General features: G+C 46.2%; 1 long non-coding RNA gene across 1 annotated transcript in view; it reads left to right on the top strand.

The window, feature by feature from the left end:
* LOC138354007 (uncharacterized) overlaps positions 1-17,368 on the top strand; it is a 51,607-nt gene extending 34,239 nt beyond the window's left edge. Inside the window, exon 2 of the long non-coding RNA XR_011223383.1 lies at positions 16,622-17,368. This is a non-coding gene — a long non-coding RNA (uncharacterized lncRNA). The remainder of the gene's footprint in view (positions 1-16,621) is intronic.
* Positions 17,369-20,556: the final 3,188 nt, after the last annotated feature.

The raw sequence follows: 20,556 nt of genomic DNA, 5'->3' as shown, positions 1-20,556 counted from the left end.
CAGTATCTTCCCCCTTTTTGAATTAATACTGCCCCCCCCACACACACATAAGTGAGACACATCAATATATAGGATATATTGCAAATCTGCCTGACAGTGGAGTGGACAACGCTTTGGATTCGTAGTCTCGAGGTTCAGAGTTCGATCCCCGGTGGAGGCACAGAAAAATGGGCAAATTTTTTTTCACTGATGGCCCCATTCACCTTGCAGTAAATAGGTATCCGGGAGTTAGACTGCTGCTACAAGCTGGGGATGTGTAACCAGCTACTTTCTGGGGATGTGTAACAATTGATTGATGAAGATTAAGCCACCCAAAAGGTGGCACGGGCATGAATAGGCCGTAAGTGGTGGCCATTTTAAGCCATTACCAGTATCAAGAGCTAATACTGAAGATCTGTGGAGGTGTGAATGCACCCTGCATGACGGAAGATGTCTCCCTTATGAATGTGTTAAGATGAAGATGAAGCAACCCAAAAGGTAGCACGGGCATAAATAGCTCGTAAGTGGTGGCCCTTTTGAGCCATCACCAGTATCAATAGATGATACTGGAGATCTGTGGAGGTGCGACTGCACCCAGCGTGACGGGAGATGTCTCCCGGACCAAATGGTGACCAGATGGTGATGTGTAACAAAAAGGATGCCTTGTCAAGGACCGGACCGAGAGGGCGCTAAGCCCCAAAATCATCTAAAGATAACCTAGATCAAAATGGGGGCTGGCCAACACTGGGGAAGATAAGGTTAAGAAGAACATAAGAACAAGGGTAACTGCAGAAGGCCTATTGGCCCATACGAGGCAGCTCCTATCTATAACCAATCAATCCCACTCATATACTTGTCCAACCCACGCTTGAAACAATCGAGGGACCCCACCTCCACCACGTTACGCGGCAATTGGTTCCACAAATCAACATGTTACTGAAACAGTATTTACCCAAGTGTTTCCTAAATCTAAACTTATCCAATTTATACCCATTGTTTCGTGTTCTGTCTTGTGTTGATATTCTTAACAGGGGGGATATTAATAGGGTATTAAGAGTATCAACACAAGACAGAACAGTAATAGGGTTGTTGATTTGTGGAACCAATTGCCGCGTAACGTGGTGGAGGTGGGGTCCCTCGATTGTTTCAAGCGCGGATTGGACAAGTATATGAATGGGATTGGGTAGTTACAGATAGGAGCTGCCTCGTATGCCTTCTGCAGTTACCTTTGTTCTTATGTTCACATGTTCCACTTACAACATTTTCCCACTCTGACTTGACTCCATTTATACTAACTCTGTTTCCTTTGGTATAGCCATGCCCTAATCCAGCTTAATATAGCACCCCCAATACCATGAGACTCTATCTTTTTAATTAGTCTTTCATGTGGCACTGTATCAAAAGCTTTGCTAAAGTCAAGGTACACAACATCACAATCCTTACCACTATCAACTGCCTCAATTATGCTGGAATAAAAAGTTAGCAAATTTGTTAAACATGAACGGCCATTTGTAAAACCATTTTGCGACTCGTTAATTAATTTGTTTTTCAAGATGGAGACAAATTGTATTTGCAATTATTGATTCAAGTAACTTTCCCACAATAGACGTTAGGCTAATTGGCCGATAGTTTGACGCAAGTGATCTATCTCCTTTCTTAAAAATTGAGACCACACTAGCTACCTTCCATGACTCTGGCACTCTGCCTGACTATTGATTTATTAAATATGGTAGACAGTGGCTCGGAAAGCTCCCCTTTGCATTCTTTAAGCACCCTGGCAAACACTTCATCCGGCCCTGGGGATTTGTTTGGTTTTAGTTTTTCTAATTGTTTAATTGCATCCTCCCTGGTAACTGCTAAACTAGTCAACCTGTCCTCATCCCCACCCACATAGACTTGTTTGGCTGAAGGCATATTGTTAAGTTCTTCTTTAGTAAATACAGATAAAAATTTGTTAAAAATATTACTCATCTTGTCAGTATCCGTTATTTGACCTGTCTCAGATTTTAATGGACCTATCCTTTCCCTAGTCTTAGTTCGATATAACTGAAAAAAACCTTTAGGATTTGACTTTGCTTGCTCTGCTATGCGAACTTCATAGTTTCTTTTTGCTTTCCAAATCTCTTTTTTAACATTTCTAACCAGTTGTATGAATTTGTTCTAAACTGACTTCCCCATTCTTAATCCTTTTGTACCAAGCTCTCTCTTTACCTATAAGGTTCTTTAAATTATTTGTTATCCACTTTGGGTCATTAGTATTCGATCTATTCAATTTGTATGGTATACTACGTTTCTGTGCTTTGTTTAGAATATTCTTGAATAAGTTATATATTTAATCCACATTGAATTCCCCTTTTACGTCACCTATCGCTGGGTTCATGTCTCGCTCCACTACCGGCCCCAACCCATACCCAATACTTTCCAATCTATTTGACCAAAAAAAATTCTTAGGCTATTGAAACCAGCTTTTCGAAAATCAGGCACTTTAACAGAATTTTCTCCTACAGATCTATTCCATTCTATGCTAAATCTGATTTCTTTATGATCACTGTTCCCTAGCTCTCTCTCTTTCCATGTCCTTAATTTGTTTCCCTGTTAGTTAACACTAAATCTAAAATATTATTTCCCCGCGTTGGTTCCTTAATGTGTTGCGTAAGAAAGCAATCGTCAATTCTAGAAAATCTTCTGCTTCATTATTCCCTGTTTTGTTCAACCAGTTAATTCCACTAAAATTAAAGTCATCCATGGCATAAACACTGTTAGATCTAGATGCTCTAGATATTTCATCCCATAGATGCTTTGCTTCCATTCTGTCTAAATTTGGTGGCCTATATATAACTTCTATTATAATGTTATTTGCTTTTTCGTTTAATTCTATCCAAATAGTTTCTGTATGTGGCTCGGTTTTGATTCCTTCTTTGAGACTACATTTCAAATTGTCCCTAGCAAATATGGCTACTCCCCCTCCTTGTTTAATATATCTATCTTTGTGAAATAGTTTAAATCCATTTATTTGATATTCAGCTAATAGCTCTCTATTTTCTACATCCACGTTTCGGTAAGTGCAATAATATCTATTTTTTCTGAGCAGACAAGAGCATTTAATTCGGTAATTTTATTTCTTAGACTTCTACTGTTAGTGTAATATACCCTAAGTGAATTGTTATTTTGAGGCCCTTCTCTTTCCCTAATCATTTTGCCAATTCCTTTCTCCCACAATCACATACTTATATTACCTCCTTCCTCCAAATCAATTCCCATACCTCTATCTACTAACAGTTTAAACCCAAACAAACACCTCTAACCACTGGTTCCAACGAGTTCACAACAGCATCCACCCCAGCTCTCGATAGATGCACCCCATCACGAGCATACATTTCATTTCTTCCATAGAAGTGTTCACAGTTGTCTATGAAAGATATTGCATTTGATTTGCAATATCTTTCCAGCTGGCAATTGACACAAAGTGCCCTCGACATCCATTCATTTCCCACTCCCTTTCTTGGAAGAATGCCACATATGATCGGGATTCCTCCCTTGCTCCTAACTAATTCAATGGCTGTCCTAAATCTGTGTTTGTTCCTCACTCCTAACTCGTCCAGCATCTTTACCCTCTGCACTAATACAATGATATGTATGAACAATATGTATGATATGTATGAACATACATAATTGGTAATTAAAAATCAGAGTTGTTTTAATTTATTAGATCAAGTATGTAAGGCGTCTGATAACACTATTGCAAATAATTTCTGAAGGTAAGGTAAATATCAAAAGAAGGCACCAAACCAGGAAGGCTATGTAGCACCATCAAAGGGCGAAATAATCAGAGGGCGCTAAATATCACAAAGAATGCCAAGACGAGAACAGAAACACACAAGGTGAACGATATCAAAAGTATCCAATACCCCAAGAATTCTATCGTAACCGCGAGGGACGGTTGGACAAGTAACCGCAAGGGACGGTCGGAAAGCAAGACACGCACTCGTCCTGGAAGGCCGGACATTCAACAAGGATATGCACAACTGTAAGAGGGACAACGCAATTTGGAAATAAGGAGCAGGGCGGCACTCAAGTGACCATGGGTTAAGCGAGTTTGGCCAATCCGCAACCTTGCCAAAACAGTTTCCCACCGCCGGTTACGGTGGTAGGAGGAAGGCCACGGGGGGGACACTACGTTTGAGAGTATGCTGCTTGTTACTAACTACAGAGGACCAACAACCCTGCCAACGGGCAAGGATGGAGGAATGAATAACAGGATAAGTCAGTTTGTCAGAATACCTTTATGGGAGATGGGACAAGAACGGATAGCTTCCCTAGTGGTAGCATCCGCACACTCATTAATATAAGCGTGCCACACGGCACCTTGCTGGAACACCAATATGGCTGGAACCCAGCAAAACCGATTTAAATTTGCTAGAAATAAGAAACGGCCAATGATGAATCTCTCTCTCTGACCACCGGATGGACTGGATTAATAGACCCTAGTCATGCGGGCACTATGAGAGTTGACTACAACCACAAAGGAGGATAACAATGAGAAAGCAAGAGATGGAGAGCACAAAGAATAGGTTAAAGTTCTGCTGTGTAGACGCTAGCCTCTGAAGGGAGGCAACACATAAAAGTGCGGTCAGGAAAAACACTGTCCGCAGACTTAGACCCATTGGTGAAGACGAAAATAGCAGGAGTGCGAAGAAAAGTGCTCAAGGAAAAGGCGTTTCAGAACCGGAAGAGGGGTAAAAGCTTTAGTGATGCGTGTCAAGGACGAACAAAACTTTGGAAGGGGAATCCTCCATGGAGGCAAGGAAGGAACAATATGAGGAGAAACATTAGAAATATGAACAGAAAGAGAATCCTGTAAGCGAGACAACCAGACAGAAAGAGGGAGGCGATGAAGAGGAACGGGAACCATAGGAGGCGTAAAAGTTAAAGCACGACAGAAAGCGTTAAAGAAAGTTAAAGCGAGAGAAAGGATGTTGTAAGGACTGCACAATATAGCGAAGACGGTATTGATTACAGCGGTCCTGGAGAGAGAGGCAGCAGGTGTCAGCATGCAAGCTGAGGGCGGGAGTCGAACGAAAGGCACCAGAGCTCAGACGCAACCCAGTATGGTGCAAAGCATCAAGACAGCGAAGAGTAGGAGAAGAGTATGCAGGGCAACCATAATCTAGTTTAGACAGGACGAGAGAGGAGTGCAAATAGAGGAGTGTGCGCCTATCCGCTCCGCAAGAAGCATGGGACAAATCCTTAAGTAGGTTAAGAGCCTTAGAGCATTCTACTCAGGGGTAAGAGATATGGGCTGACCAAGACAAAAGTGTCAAATTAACCCCAAAACTTAGCGAAATCCCTGTAAACAAGGGGATGACCATAAAGCGACAAAGAGGGACAAAGAATGACATGCTTTCGAGTAAGTCAAAGCACAAGTCTTAGATGCAGAGATCTTGAATCCATGATTAGTTGCCCAAGACGACATGGCATCAATCGCAAGTTGAAGCCGCCATTGAAGGAGAGGCGAATCATTACCCTGACAAAAAAGGCCAAGATCGTCAACATAGAGAGTGGAGAAGACACCAGAAGGAAGAGAGACCGTTGAGGGCAACTAGAAAAAGAGTAGTGCTCAGAACACTACCTTGGGGTACACCCTCATACTGCCGAAAAGGGGCAGAGAGAGAGTGGTACCAAGCCGCACATGAAAGGAACGACGAGAGAGGAAACTCTGGAGGGAGATGACCACGAAGGCCAAAAGAATGAAGCCGAGACTGAATGATACCACCAGGTAGTTGTAAGCCTTTTCCAGGTCAAAAAGAACGGCAACAACAGAGGTCTTCGCAGCAAAAGCAGTACGCATATAGACCTCCAAGTTCACCAGAGCATCCGTTGTGCTGCGGCACTTGTGAAAACCAAATTGAGAAGGGGAGAGGTGGTGATAGTGTTTTAAGAACCACATCAAAAGAACGTTAACCATACGTTCAAAGAGCTTGAAGACACAACTCGTGAGAGCAATAGGGCGGACGTCCTTAGGGGATTACCTGAGAGACCCTGGTTTCCAAACAGAGAGGACAATAGCATCGAGCCAGTCTTCAGGGACTGACGACGACTCCCAGACCCGGTAAATACCGAGACGTGCACGGAGGGAGATGGCAAAGCATTTCATAATAAATGCCATCGGAGCCCGACGCCATAGAACCACAGAGGGCTAGGGCAGACTAAAGCTCAGAAATGGAGAAGGGATCATTATAGGGAAGGCGAAGATGAGTACAGAAATTTAAAGGATGAGATTCAAGAATAGGCTTACAAAGAAGGAAGGACTGGAGAAGATGAGAACCAGAACAGATGAAAAGTGTGAACCCAGTTCCATCGCGACCTGCAACGGGTCCGCCACGAGCACCACGGAGGCGAAGGACCAGTGAGACATCGGGAACAATCTTACCCGCAATCTTCCGGATACGCTTCCAGATTAGCGGTAGAGGAGTTTCGGACGTAACGGTGGAGATATAAGACATCCAGCAAGCACGTTTAGCAGCAGGGATGGTCCTACAGGCCACTGCACTCGCCTTCCAAAACAAAAAAGACAGACTCGACAGTCTGCCGGCAGCAATGTCTCTTCCAGGTTGCACGCTTACAGCGGACAGCCCGAGCACAGTCCACATTCCACCAGGAAACACACTTCCGCGTTTCCCGAGAGGAAGAGCGAGGAATAGAGCAGAAGGCATCATCAAAAATAGTGTCATGAAAGAGGAGGGTGGCACGAGGGAGAGGCAGAACGGAGTGTGTCGGAAATAGTAGCACGGAGAGTAAAGAGGCGCCAGTCAGCCTCAGCAAGCCGCTATCTAGGGAAGGAGAGAGGAGGGTGAAGAGCGAAAAGTAACAAGGATAGGAAATTGGTCACTGCCATGGAGGTCAAGGACCCACCACCCGAAATCTAAGGAAATTGATGACGAGCACAGAGAAAGATCGAGACAGGAAAGGGAGCGAGTCAGAGAGTCCAAATGAGTGGGCTCACTATAATTAAGAAGGGACAGGGAAGAAGAGAGGATGAAAGGTTCATGGAGGCGACCCCGGGTGCTTGTCAGCACATCACCCCAAAGGGCATGACGACAATTGAAATCACCCAGCACGAGCACAGGCTCCGGCAAAGAGTCTAGGTGTTTAAAATCGGGAAGAGAAAGTGGGACAGGGGGGGGGGGGGGAGATAAATGGAACACACCGTGTACCATTTAAGCACAAAGACACGGGCAGTAGAACAGTGGAGAGGCGAGGTAAAAAGTAAGGTGATAAAGGGAACAACTGAGCGAATCAAGAGAGCAGAAGAGTTATGGGCAACAGCAACAGCTGGGGGGAGGGGGGGGGGGGGGGGAAGAGAAAAGAATAACCACGGAAGCTACCAGGACGAGCACCAAGCATTGGCTCCTGGACACACACACACAAAGGGACGAAAACTGTGAATTTAGATTTTTTTTTTTTTTTATTAACACATTAGGTACATCTGCATTAGTGCAGCTACCCTAGACTATATGAAGTGGAGTACAGTGTGTCCAAAAAAAAAGCTAACTAGGTGATGCTAAAAAATCCCCATCACACAGGATGGTTAGTCATACAGAGGCATGTCATAAGCGGTCTGCACTGGCAGACTCCGGATGCATTTTGAGGATATCAACAACACAAGATTGAATAAGGTAGCAGTGGTAATACAAGTCCCCATCTCGCAGGATGGTTAGTCATACAAAGCCATGTGTTTAATAGCCTGCACTGGCAAATTTTGGGTATACTGTGAGGATATCTTCAAGAATACGAGAGTGAATAAAAAATTGCAGAGCTCCAGGTACCTCATGCCAACTGGTCTGATAGGTCTAATAATTGGGCATTCAGTGATGTAGTGCGGGAGATCATGCCGTAGTTCCTGCTCACAGAGTTTGCAACTGGAGTGCTCAGGATTGGGAGACCCGTCACCTGCAGCGACCTGCCACAGGTAACGGTAACCCAACCTGATCCTTGCAACCACTGTGTCGCACAGTCTAGTGGACGTTTTGTGCTGTCCATAGATGTAGGTTTCAGATCTTAACAAATCATAGCTTTTTATACTAGTACTTTCAGGTCGTTGGGAGTCGGTAAGTTCTTTCCTATCAGATCTGAATGTTTGGACCAATACAGTTTTGACAGCAGAGATGGGGATACCTAGATCTAATTGAACTTCTAACTTGTTACATGCTAATTTGGCTGCAATGTCTGTCTCATTATGATGGGTTATATTTATGTGTGAAGGTATCCATACAAAGGAGATTCGAGACCCTTTACTCTGTGCATCAATTAGGTCATTTATAATTGGGAGTATGAGGTTCTTGCTGTCGATCTTCCAAGAGAAGTTTTCGATTGCTTGAAGAGCAGACTTTGAATCGCAGAATATTATTCCACCTCCAATGTTTTTTAATGTGCTGGTTGCTAAATGTAATGCTGCTAGTTCTGCTTGTGTGGAGGTCAGCCAGTTGTTTAACCTGACACTGACAGTCTTTGTGCAAATATTATTTCTATAAAACCTACATGCCGCTGCAGTTCGTCCAGTAGAAGACTGGACTGAGCCGTCGGTGTAGACACAGTGCTCGTGAGATCTTAGACTCTCGATGGAGGAGGCAAAGTGGTCAAGGAAATTGGCGTAAAATCCACGGATATTCCACTGAAGATTAGACAACGGCGACAAGAGAGGATAGCAACAGAGATCAAAGAAGAAACAAGGGTGAAAAGGGAACACAGCACGTTAAAGAAGCACAGGGTCAGCAAAGTCAGGGTTAGGGGGCATGGGTAAACTGAGTAAAGGAGGAGGGGAAAGAAGCGGGAGGACAGACCAGAAGTGGACGAGCAGGGACTGGAGGAGAAGGAATAGGAGGAGGGGGAGGGGGCAGAAAGAGGGGAGAGCACTTCAGCAAGGGCAGTAACAGAGCAACCTGTCCTCTTAAAAAGAACGTCGCTTTTGGCCGTTTGCCCGTATGGCCGAATTTGGACGTAATTTGAAATTGAAAAAAATATGAAAATAAATTTGGGATTTTTTTTTTCAACAACAGTAAGTTAAGGGTCCTCTGATAGGTTAGGTGGGCAGGAAATTCTCATAAAGTTTCAAAACGTTATGAAAAACGTTAATTTAAAGTGTCCTGTTATAACCTCTGCGCGTATGCCGGACGACTCAAATAGAAAACGGAACAGAACGTCACTTTTGTGAGTGGATTTCATTTCAAATTACGTCCAAATTTGGCCATAGTGCGCATACCAGCCAAAAGTGACGTTTTTAAGAGGACGGGTTGAACAGAGACGGAACCGGGGGCTAAAGAAACCCCCACAGTAGGAACAGGGGGGCTCCACCACAGAAGCGGGAGGGGAAGGAACGATAGAATCAGAGATAGGTGAAGAAGAAAGCAAAGCCTTCTTACCTACTGGGGAGGAGGAAGGAGAGGAGCCAGGTTTCCGCTTCTGACACATAGACAGGTGTCTGAGCAGCAATGTACTGGGCAACAGACTCCAGCGTTTCCATAGGATAAGAGCGCGAGTGAATAACACGACCACCAGGAGAGCAATGGACATCGGCCCGCACAATCAGGTGGCGTGGAGAGCCAAGAGACGGAGGAGAATGATGGGAAGGAGGACCAGAGGGAGAGGAGAAAGAAAACACAGGAGACCTGACAGACAGGGTAGAAAGAAGGGATACCCTAAACAGAGAACCAGAAATGGGACCCTCCAGGACAGAACGGAGGGAAACGGGGGTGGTGGTGGTGGGCGTGTCAGGGTCTAAGGCTTGGAAACGGTTGCGAGACTGAGGAAGGTGGGAAGGACGAGCGCGCCACGCGAGAATAGGAGACGCCAGCGAAAGACGGGAGACGATGAACTTGGCGCCCAGCCTCAGGAAATGACAAACGGTCCAGGTGCTTCAAGTTGAGGACGGCCGCCTCAAGTTTGTAACATATACACATGCGGGAGAAGGTAGGGTGGGCCTCGCCACAATTGAGGCAGCGGGCCTGGGGAGAAGTGCACTACAACTTAGTGCCCCTCGTCTCCACACATGGGACAGAAAGAAACAGGACTAGAGCATTTGAGGGCACCATGCCCAAACCTCCAGCACTTGTTGCAGAGCAGAGGAGATGGAATATACTCCTGAACGGAGCATCTGGCACTAGCAAGAATGACAGAGGGCGGAAGGTTCCTACCATCAAAGGTAATCTTCACAACCCGAAGGGGCAGATGGCGATCACCACGAGGGGGACGAGTAAACGTATCCACCTGGAGGACAGAATGACCTGGGCCTTGAGGATATGCTTGATATCCTCGTGGCAGTCTTTCAGATTCCTAACACAGGTCGCAATATGGTGTGGGAGGAGAACAGTGCCAACACTGGCATTTAACCGAGCATTCTTTGAGACCCGAACAGGGGTCTCGCCAAGGCAGGATAAGGTGGCCAAGCGGGTGGCTGCATCCTGAGAAGGAGCAGCAACGACACGGGTACCAAGACGGGTGGGGTTGAAGGTAAGAGGCATCTACAGAATCCACAAGATGCCTGTGAAGGGAAAACCCGTCAAGAGTGTAATCTAAAGAATGGAGGTCAAAGTACTTCGTCCACATAGCAGGAGCAAACAAAGCATGGTACAAATTAGTATGGGAAGGGAGCATATGAGAGCGGCCGTGGTGGGGACGGCGATGAGAACCTTCAGAGAAAGACGGGTCAAAAGGCGCAGTAGTCACAATAAGAGATGGAGCCGTGCAAGGGGACGAGGCGGTTACCACAGCAGGCTTGGGGCTCGACCCATCCACAGGAGGGAGGGGAGCAGGGAGGAAGAGTCCGGTCTGGGCCTAAACCGGGCCCTGTAGTGGGGGCTACAGATTCCGGTGGTGGACAGGACAGGACAGGACAGTCCGACTCAGGGGCCTGGTTGCCCACCCCATGAGCCTGTGTAAGAGAAGTCGTGTCGTCATCCATGCAGCAAACAATATAAAAAGCTTGGTACCTGGAACCAAGGTATACCACCTACCAGGGCAGCCAGGGAGGCCGAGCGCGGGCCAGTGCAGGAAGGGTGCGTCGTCCCTAGCGGTGCTCCCACTTTTCAACAGGGTAGTCCTACTACATCGTCCATTCTCCCACACTGGTGCTAACACCCTATTCCCCCTATTGCCCCAGCCTGGACCTTGCAGGAAATCTAATGGTTTCAGTCTAGACTGTGAGGCGCCGTTAGTTTTAATCACGCCGATCAATCCCTTGCTCAGAAAGACGATAGAAACTCTCAGAAAAGTCTCTAAAATATGGAGTGCTGCAATATTCTTGTGAAATGGGCCTGTGTTGGACCAGAGGAAGAAAGAGATGTAACGCTTCCTCAAGCGTTTGAAAGCTATTTTACATATAAATATTTCAATGAAAAATGTAACTTTAACGTGTAGCATTTGTGACACACTGATCTACAATTTTACAGTTAGTTTGCATATCGCCTTCGTACAATTTGCTTTACTTTAAAATACAACATATGCAGTATATACATACAATTTATGTCGAGATTAACAGAAGCAATACACAAGATAGCACAACAATCCTCTTAAACCCAAGAAAACATTATAAACTCAAACAACCAAGAACAACTGAACCTCACAGGCTCTGGAAGCCCCCCGCCCCCCAAGCTCCTGAGTTACAATAGTTCCCAGTTAAACATACAACACAATACATGTATACAGAAATGTGTACAAAGTAAACAGAAATCCCATCAGCATGATAGAAAAGTAATATGAAAAATACAACAAACAATGCAACATACACATAATAGGGCAACATGTGACGCACAATGGAGGCCACAGAACAACCTCCACACTCGCAAGGAATATCTCGAGTCACTACACACAGGCAAGTGTTCTACAGATCACCCATGAAAACAGTGAATACATAAATATGAAACAATACGATCGCATAAAAGCATAATAATGGACACAGAGGAGACGGAAAACAACGAAACACACACACAGGCATCCGTATGACTTATTGTATGAACACAGTCACACAAGATGAACATTTCGGTCAATAAAACCAATGAAGAGGAATCTCCACAGGCACACCAGCTGGCAGACGACCAGCATCCGTAACTCCACAAGGGCCTCCTGGAGCATAACCTCCTGGCTCAGAAGCATCTGAGCCTTCCCATCAGGGGGAGCACTTCGCCCACAACCACCTGCACAACCCGTGCCAAACCATCAGCAGCTGAATTCTGCAAACCAACATGCCCATCGACCTTCCTATATCCTATACAATGCCTCAAACCCCACATGGACATAGTAGAGCATCCCATCCGTACCTACCATTGATTAAGAGTAAACCAGACAAACACGGACCCTTTCCTAGCCTTCTACCCCCTCCGCCCCCTTAAGCAGGATCTGTAGAAACTGCCATACACCCTATTATAACGTGCCTGCACTTGCACCCCTTCAACATTATCACTGGACCCATTTAATTAAGTTTTACACGGAGATCTCGCAGAGTGTATCCAATCTACTATTTATAAGCGAATGCAGATGAATCAATGCATCCTGCAGTACTTTGAGGCCGAACATCTCGGACCTCCCGCCTCGTCTTCAGATATGGAAAACATTCTCGATTCCTCCTTGCATCAATCTCATCACTTCATCATAAAGAAAATTACCCATACACCGGAAGTCATCGAGCCACATCCTCACATTTAAAGAAACTACAGTTTAGTTACGCTCCTCCCCCGACTGAACTTGACTGCAAACCACCACTTAAGCTACAATCATCCAATTGTTAAAAAAGCTACGACATTGAGAGACAAGAGCCAGTACCACCATGCAACCAGTGAACACAGTTTATCCAGCCGGGAACTGGCATCCTTGAACCCAGAACAATTCAATATCTTGACAAGAGCACGAGAGAGAGGTTCTTCCTTCACTGCTACAGTCCAACACAGCATGCACACAATAAAACTTAACTGTATCCCTGAGACCTTAACACTATTATCATGCCTCGGTAAGACCATAACATAACTGGAGAAAAACTCTTCCCTTCTATACACTTGGTAAACCCTGGAGGCGCACAGAACTTAATTTGGGAACGAATCAAAGATCAGCAAGACACACCTGAGCACAAATGTAACCCACACCATCCGGCTCCTTGTGTAAAACACGAAACGGAGCCAATTTTTCAGAGTCCAGGTGCCCCCTTTCAACAGCCTTTGTGATTAAATAATACCTGATGTGATTTTCAACTCGATTTCTTAGATTGCTTAATCCCAGAGGCTTTGAACAGCCTTTGGGATTAAACAATACTGTGTGATTAAACAATACCTGATAACAGTCCACTGAAGGTGAACTGCGCCGCCCCCTGCACTTTGTGCTCCTGCACAAACACCACACGAGTCTTATGTCTGCTTTCGTTGCCATGATATCATAATTGCTTCGTCTAACTACATAGCCCATTCACATTGAGAACGGCAAAAAGAGAAAATACGAAACGTTTTAACTCAAAAGGATTGAAACTAAAGTCTTTAACTATCACCCACCTCGCTAACAACTTCCCAAGGTGGGTACACATATCTCACCCCCAAGAGGTTCCAATCGTCCACCACTGACATGATGAGCGTCTCGACCTACAGAACCACTAGCAGCTCACGTCCGAGGTAAGCGCAACCTCTACACCACATCCAGCTATTACCTGCAGATCAAGAACAGTGTCCACGATGTTTACATCACACCCCACCCTCTGCATCCGTATCAGATTCCCTTTACACAAACTCGACTGGCCTTTGACTCGAGTTCGAAGATTGTCACGAGCACTAGCCGACGGCGACCCCACTCCTGCTAAGAACTATGAACAGGAACTCCATGCAGGTCTTGTAAACCTTTGTGCAGCACATCCTCTAAATGTCGATCCCACCACAACAACATAATTCACTTGATTGGTGAACTTCAGGCCAGGAAACTCAGACCACCTCCATGGAGAAGAGTAAGCACTAGTGATGGAACGCTCGGACCCCGACCCCTGAAGGGAACAGCGGCGAGGAGAGACAAAGCGAGGACAACCAATCCATGCAGTCAATCGCCAAATCGATTATTCACATCCACAGTTATAGCTGGCTGGTCGCTCAGGTGTTGGTCCCCAGTTGACTATCAAGGCGTGGAGTCGGTGGTTGGGTGTCAGTTCTGTGGCCCGTGTGGTATCCCGCTGTACAGATTTCCTTTACGACGGGGTCGTTAAGACGTATCTGAAACAAGACATTTTTGACTGGACTAAAATTTTCAACGTCACATGACAATATGATGCTTGGTATTGAGCTGGAGGTGGTCCATGTGAAGTTTACTGATCTAGTAGGAGTGCAGCTAGTTAAAGATCGACGTATGTTGGTGAAATTTATTCGGCTAGATATGTTCCGGAAGTTCCTTGAGTGGTGTGAGGGTTGCTCTTTCCATATGTCAGATGGTGCTGGCACAGTAAGAGTGGTAAACTTGAGTGTGACCTTTTATATATGTGCCAGTGAATGGTACACTGTATGAAATAACAGATGGGCTGTTGACCAGGATGTTTGGGTAGTTCGTGAAGGTGTTAAACGAGAGGTGGAATAAAGTTTCAGCGGGCTAATGTAAGGGAATGCTTGCTGGCACCTGGACGCTGACAGTCTCAGATGCAGGATATACCATCTTCGTTTTCTCTGATGGGGTTTATGGTCCGAAGTATGTATTCGGGTCAGCTCTGTACCTGTTATTAGTGTGGTCTGCAGGGTTACCTGGTGTCGGCTTGCTGAGTGAAGGTGGCTGAACATGTCAATATCTTCAGGAAGGGTGATTTTTCTGCTTCTCCAAACCCAGCGGAATTCTGCATAAGTGTTGGCTGGTGGTGGTGGTGTTCTGCCTCCCAGCTTGCTGGCCGCCTGTCTGTGTCTATGTCCCTGAGGCTTGCGAGGAGCCAGTGGAGTGTCCTGTGCAACTGGGAGCTGTCGAATGCCCGGTGTATGAGGCTTCATCTGCCGGGCTGTGTGTGGTGCAGACTATGCCAGTGGAGATTCACAGTGTACCGCCTTCTGTGGTGGAAGTACCAGCTCCCTAGGAGGCGTCCACATCTGCTTTGGAGAGGGGGTTCTAGTGCACTTGCTCCACTTGTGGGGTCTCTGGACGTGGGGGGGGTTTCCCCCTCATCTCAGAGGCTTCTCCAGCTGCTTCTCCAATAGAGGGTGTGCGTCCCTCTGGACTCGCTTACAGGACCATTCGCATCCAACTGAGCTGGTCACTCAGCAGAAACACAGGAAGGGCACTGACAGGTCATGATGCCTTGGTGGTGTGGACACAATGGAGATAAAGGGTGGGGTTGATGAGACGGTAGTTGTCGAGGAGCGGGAGCGGGGTGAGATGGCTCCTTTGCCGATGTCTGCCAGTGGGGCCCCCGTAGTGCCAATGCACAGAGGTAGGGATTCGTTGACCTTGGTGCTGGGGGAAGGGAGATGTGCTGGGCAGGATTTACGTCTGGAATTGGAAAAGGGAAAAATTGCATCTGGTATTGATGATGGGGAACTCCTCGTTGTCAGATATCCCTGATCATCTAAAAGTCGTTTCCATAAGGGTTGATCAAATATTTGTGGACCTGCTGCTGCGAGCTGGTGGGTGTAAAAAAAAGTGTGTGTGGGGGGGGGGGGGGAGGAGGGTGGGGGTGGCGTCTTCTCTTGGATTTTTTTTTTTACTTGTGTGTATTATTTTATTATTTGTAAGGGTTTCTGACGCTACCGTAATCTTGTACGCTTGGTTACTGGGATAGCTTTTGGGCCTTTGTATTATATGCATTTTTTTCTTTCTGTTAATGTTTTCCTGTTTTTATATTATATTATTCCTTGGGTTGTTTTTACCTTGTATGATGTTTTTCATAGTGTTATGCTCGGTACTTGTTCCTCGTGTATGTGTTTAGTTTTGCTTTCCCCGTCTTCGCTTTGTTGCAGGGTACTATAGTGTGAATTGTCCAGGTAATTATAGGTCTCCCGTGTTTTGTGTTATGTTCCATTTGGTATATTGTCCTTGTGTGGTTGTGCATTTTACATTATCCATAAAGCAATGTTTTGATATCACTGAGTATTATATTGTTGAAGTGGTGTATTTTAGTTTTTCTTCTATCTTTACTTGTATTTGTGTCATTGCTTTTGTGTGCATGGAGTTGTACCCTGGTTAGTGTCTGTGTATTGCACTGGTGTTTTATATTTCTGTACTGGTGTGTGTGTGTGTATGTATGTATTGGTTTGGTGTATTTTCTTATTATTGTGGTGTTCTGTTGTTGGTGATGCATCCTGAGGTGTTAGACACTGTTATGGTGCTTCAGTACCTTGCCTTTGAATTGCATTTATATGTCGTTTTATTTGTCGATAACTGCCTCACTCAGAGGCAGTTATCACCGGACCCACATAATGATCTTTGGAGATGTGAGGATGGTGCATGTTAAGTGGGAAGATATCACATGCTTCTGACTTGCCTGGTACACCTATCGGCTACATGTCAACTTTCTAATGGTTTAATTGTTGCGGGGTAGTTGTCTGTCACAAGAGCTCGGGGGCATGTGGTGCAACAGGTATATATAAAATGTTTATGTACTTGCAGTTTGATACAAACATACTTTAAAAGAGGGAATTTGTCGTTTCAGGTGTGAGGTAATCTGGGTCATGTCCACCGTCCCTTCATCATTGCCAGTGCTGGTGAAGCAGCTCCTGACGCAGCATGCGAGACGACTGGTCATCTCCACCGTCCCTTCATCATTGCCAGTGCCGGTGAAGCAGCTCCTGATGCAGCACGAGCGACTATTGGTCATGTCCTCCGTACTTACAGCTGTTGTTTACTAAAAAAGACTTGATTTAACAAGAAAATCTTGCGTAATAGTTTCATTACGTATTTATAAAGAACATTAAGGTTGAAAAGTTAACGTGAAGTGAAGACTAGGCAAACATGAACATGAAAGGCGGGTAGTTCTTTGTGACATCAATGACTTGGCTTCACATTTCTTTCGTGCCCTCACTCCTTCCTCTGCCGCTCCAAAAAAACAGTAGGCACTGGTATATCATTAAATCAAAACTAGGCTGTATGTATCTGGGGGGGGGGGGGGGTTGGAATAGAATGACAATGCAAGAGATTGTAGTGAGACGTACTAGAAGTTTTTCTAATGTAAATATGTGGACGATTTTGTCAGCTGTTGAATTTGAATGGTACGTTTTTTTAGATTTGCAGATCCATATTTAAATATATTGCTACTCAGGAAGAATTATGAGTAAATGTGTGCTCTTACCAGTATATTTGAGTTATTAGTATTCTTACCCATCAGTGTCTACTTGGGAGAGTGATGTTTAGCTCTATATGCCCCAAACCAGTTAATGCTCTTAATAAACATGATATATTATGAAGCCTTTCAGATTACTGTTGTATTTACCAGTAGATACATTCCTGCCCTGCCTATAAGCCACATACGTCCACTCTGTACATAGCTTAGAAGCCTCATAGTTTTATTTGGAAATGTTAGAGAGTTGGAATAAACAACGAAAATTGAAATATGGCAGTTTTAAATTCGATGGGCGAGGATCGTTAGCCTCAATACCTGGGGTTCCCTCCCTGTCCAACTCGTTGTTGCCATGAGAGGGCTTGGTGGGCGGCTGCCAGAGTGTGATGCTCCTTGGGATGGTCCTCTGTCCTTTTGTAGCCTTGTACTCCTGCTGCTGTCCTCTAATTATGCTGGACAACTTTTCCCTTTTCTTATGTTTTGTTTTTTTCCCTCTTCTCCTTTCTCATTGTCATTTCCTGCCGACCTTTTGCTTGTTTTGAATATTCTTTTGAACGTCTTCTATTTTAATGCCCGGGTGTTTGAGGAGGCATACTCTTGCACCCGTAGAACTGTAGTACCCGACGTTGAGAGCGAGGGGACCCTTTTATTGTCAATCCTATTTACATCACTGAACCTGATCTTGGCGGACTGACTGTTCTTAAGGTGGCGTTTGTGGGATGTATACTCACAACGCACCCTTGGGGGGGGAGCCCCGCCATGATCAGCGATAGCTTCTTGTTAGGTGTCCTGCCTCTAATTGTAGTTCCATGGTGGATGTGGGGGCACATTCGTGTATGAAAGTCGCTCTCGTTGTATGTCTAATTCTGTTCCACTTATACCTTCTCGGGCTCGTGGGGTGGGCGACCTAGCCCCCAATTCGGACAGTGTTGGAAGATTGGGATCTGTAGCGCCCCTTTATATTGGGCCCCGACTTTGCTCCGCCTTTGACCCTCCTGACTACTCCCCTCGGCTCCCCTCCCTCCTCTGTGGTTGGGTCGAGCCACAAGCTCCCAGTGGGGACCATCTCGTCCACTGGCACAGCTCAGTCTCTTGTTGTGACTACTGTGCCATTTAACCCATCTCTCTCTTGGGGGTTCTCAACGCCGTCCACGCCACGGCCGAACTCGCATGATCTCATACCGTACCGATGTGTATCAAGCCTTATTTGGTCCTGCTTCAATTGCAAAATACTTTGATCTCCTCCCTCTGGATTCCTCACCTCCTGACGATTTCTCCCTCCATAGGCACCTAGGTGAACCTGTAGATGCTTCTGTTACTTTCAACCCCACCCGTCTCGGTACATGTGTCATTGCTGCTGCTCCTCAGGATGCAGCCGCCTGCTTGGCTGCCTTATCCTGCCTTGGCGAGACCCCTGTTCGGGTCTCCAAGAACGCTCGGTTGAATGCCAGGGTTGGCACTGTTCTCCTCCCACCCGAAGATATTCGGAATATTCTCGAAGCCCAGGGCCATTCTGTCCTCCAGGTGAACACGTTCCAAAATTCGTCCGAAACTACTACTTTTCCTGAGAAAACTTCAATGGAACGTTCGAGGTTATTACGCCAATTTCCTCAAACTCTAACTTCTGATTTCACGGTTTTCGCCCCTTTGTGTCTGTCTCCAGGAGCCAATGCTTGGTGCTCGTCCTGGTCGTTTTCGTGGCTATTCCTTTCTCTCTCCCCCCCCAGCCATTGCTGGAGCTTCTAATTCTTCTGCTCTCTTGATTCGTGCTGATGTTCCCTTTGTTCCTTTACTTTTTCCTTCGCCTCTCCATTGTTCTGCTGCTCGTATCTTTGTGGGGAAATGGTACACAGTTTGTTCCATTTATCTCCCCCCGAGTGTCCCGCTCTCTCTTCCTGATTTGAAACACCTCCTAGACTCCTTGCCGGAGCCTGTGCTCCTGCTGGGTGACTTCAATTGTCGTCATTCTCTTTGGGGTGACGTTCTGACGAATACCCGGGGTCGCCTCCTTGAGCCGTTTCTCCTCTCTTCTTCCCTGTCTCTTCTGAATTCTGGTGAGCCCACTCATTTGGACTCTCGAACTCGCACCCTTTCTTGTCTTGATCTCTCTCTCTGCTCTTCTTCTCTCTACTTAGATTTCACATGGCAGGTTCTTGATGACCTCCATGGAAGTGATCATTTCCCCATCCTTGTTTCCTTTTTCTCTTTTCGCCCTTCCCTCTCTTTCCCTAGGTGGCAGTTTGCTAAGGCGGACTGGACCCTATTTTCCCTCAGTGCTACTCTCTCTGACCTCTCCCTTCTGCCCCTCTCTCGCGCTCTCCTCCTTTTTCATGACACTGTCTTCGACGCTGCCCTCCGCTCTATTCCTCGCTCTTCCTCTCGGGGTCCACGGAAGTGCGTTCCCTGGTGGAATGCGGACTGTGCTCGGGCTGTCCGCTGTAAGCGTGCAGCCTGGAAGAAGCACCGCCGTAGGCAGACGACCGATTCTTTTCTTTTCTTTCGGAAAGCGAGTGCGGTGGCCCGTAGGGCCATCCGTACGGCTAAACGTGAATGTTGGGCATCTTATGTCTCGACAATTACGTCCGAAACCCCTCTGGCCCAGATCTGGAAGCGTATCCGCAAGATAGCGGGTAAGTTCGTTCCCGATGTTTCACCGGTCCTTCACCTCCATGATACTCTTGTGGCGGACCCGTTGCAGGTCGCTTCCGAACTGGGTTCCCACTTTTCTTCTGTTAGCTCTGGTCTTCATCTTCCCCAATCTTTCCTTCTTCGTAAACCTGTCCTTGAGTCTCGTCCTTTAGATTTCTGCACTCATCTTCAGCTTCCCTATAATGATCCCTTCTCTCTCTCTGAACTTCGTTCTGCCCTGGCCCTCTGCGGTTCTACGGCGGCGGGCTCCGATGGTATTCATTATGAGATGCTTCGCCATCTCCCTCCGAGCACGTCTCAGTATTTACTGAGTCTGTATAATCGGATCTGGGAGTCGTCGTCAGTCCCTGAGGACTGGCTCGATGCCGTTGTCCTCCCTGTTCGCAAACCGGGGTCTCTGGGTACTTCCCCTAAGGACTTTCGCCCTATTGCTCTCACAAGTTGTGTCTGCAAACTCTTTGAACGTATGGTTAACGTTCGTCTGATGTGGTTCCTGGAACACCATCACCTCCTCTCCCCTTCTCAATTTGGTTTCCGCAAGTGCCGCAGCACGACAGATGTCCTGGTGAACTTGGAGGTCTATATACGTACTGCTTTTGCTGCGAAGACCTCCGTTGTTGCCGTCCTTTTTGACCTAGAAAAGGCTTACGACACCACTTGGC

This window comes from Procambarus clarkii, chromosome 61, assembly GCF_040958095.1.
Source record: "Procambarus clarkii isolate CNS0578487 chromosome 61, FALCON_Pclarkii_2.0, whole genome shotgun sequence".
Classification (NCBI taxonomy): domain Eukaryota; kingdom Metazoa; phylum Arthropoda; class Malacostraca; order Decapoda; family Cambaridae; genus Procambarus; species Procambarus clarkii.
This window is presented reverse-complemented; position numbering and strand designations above follow the sequence as displayed.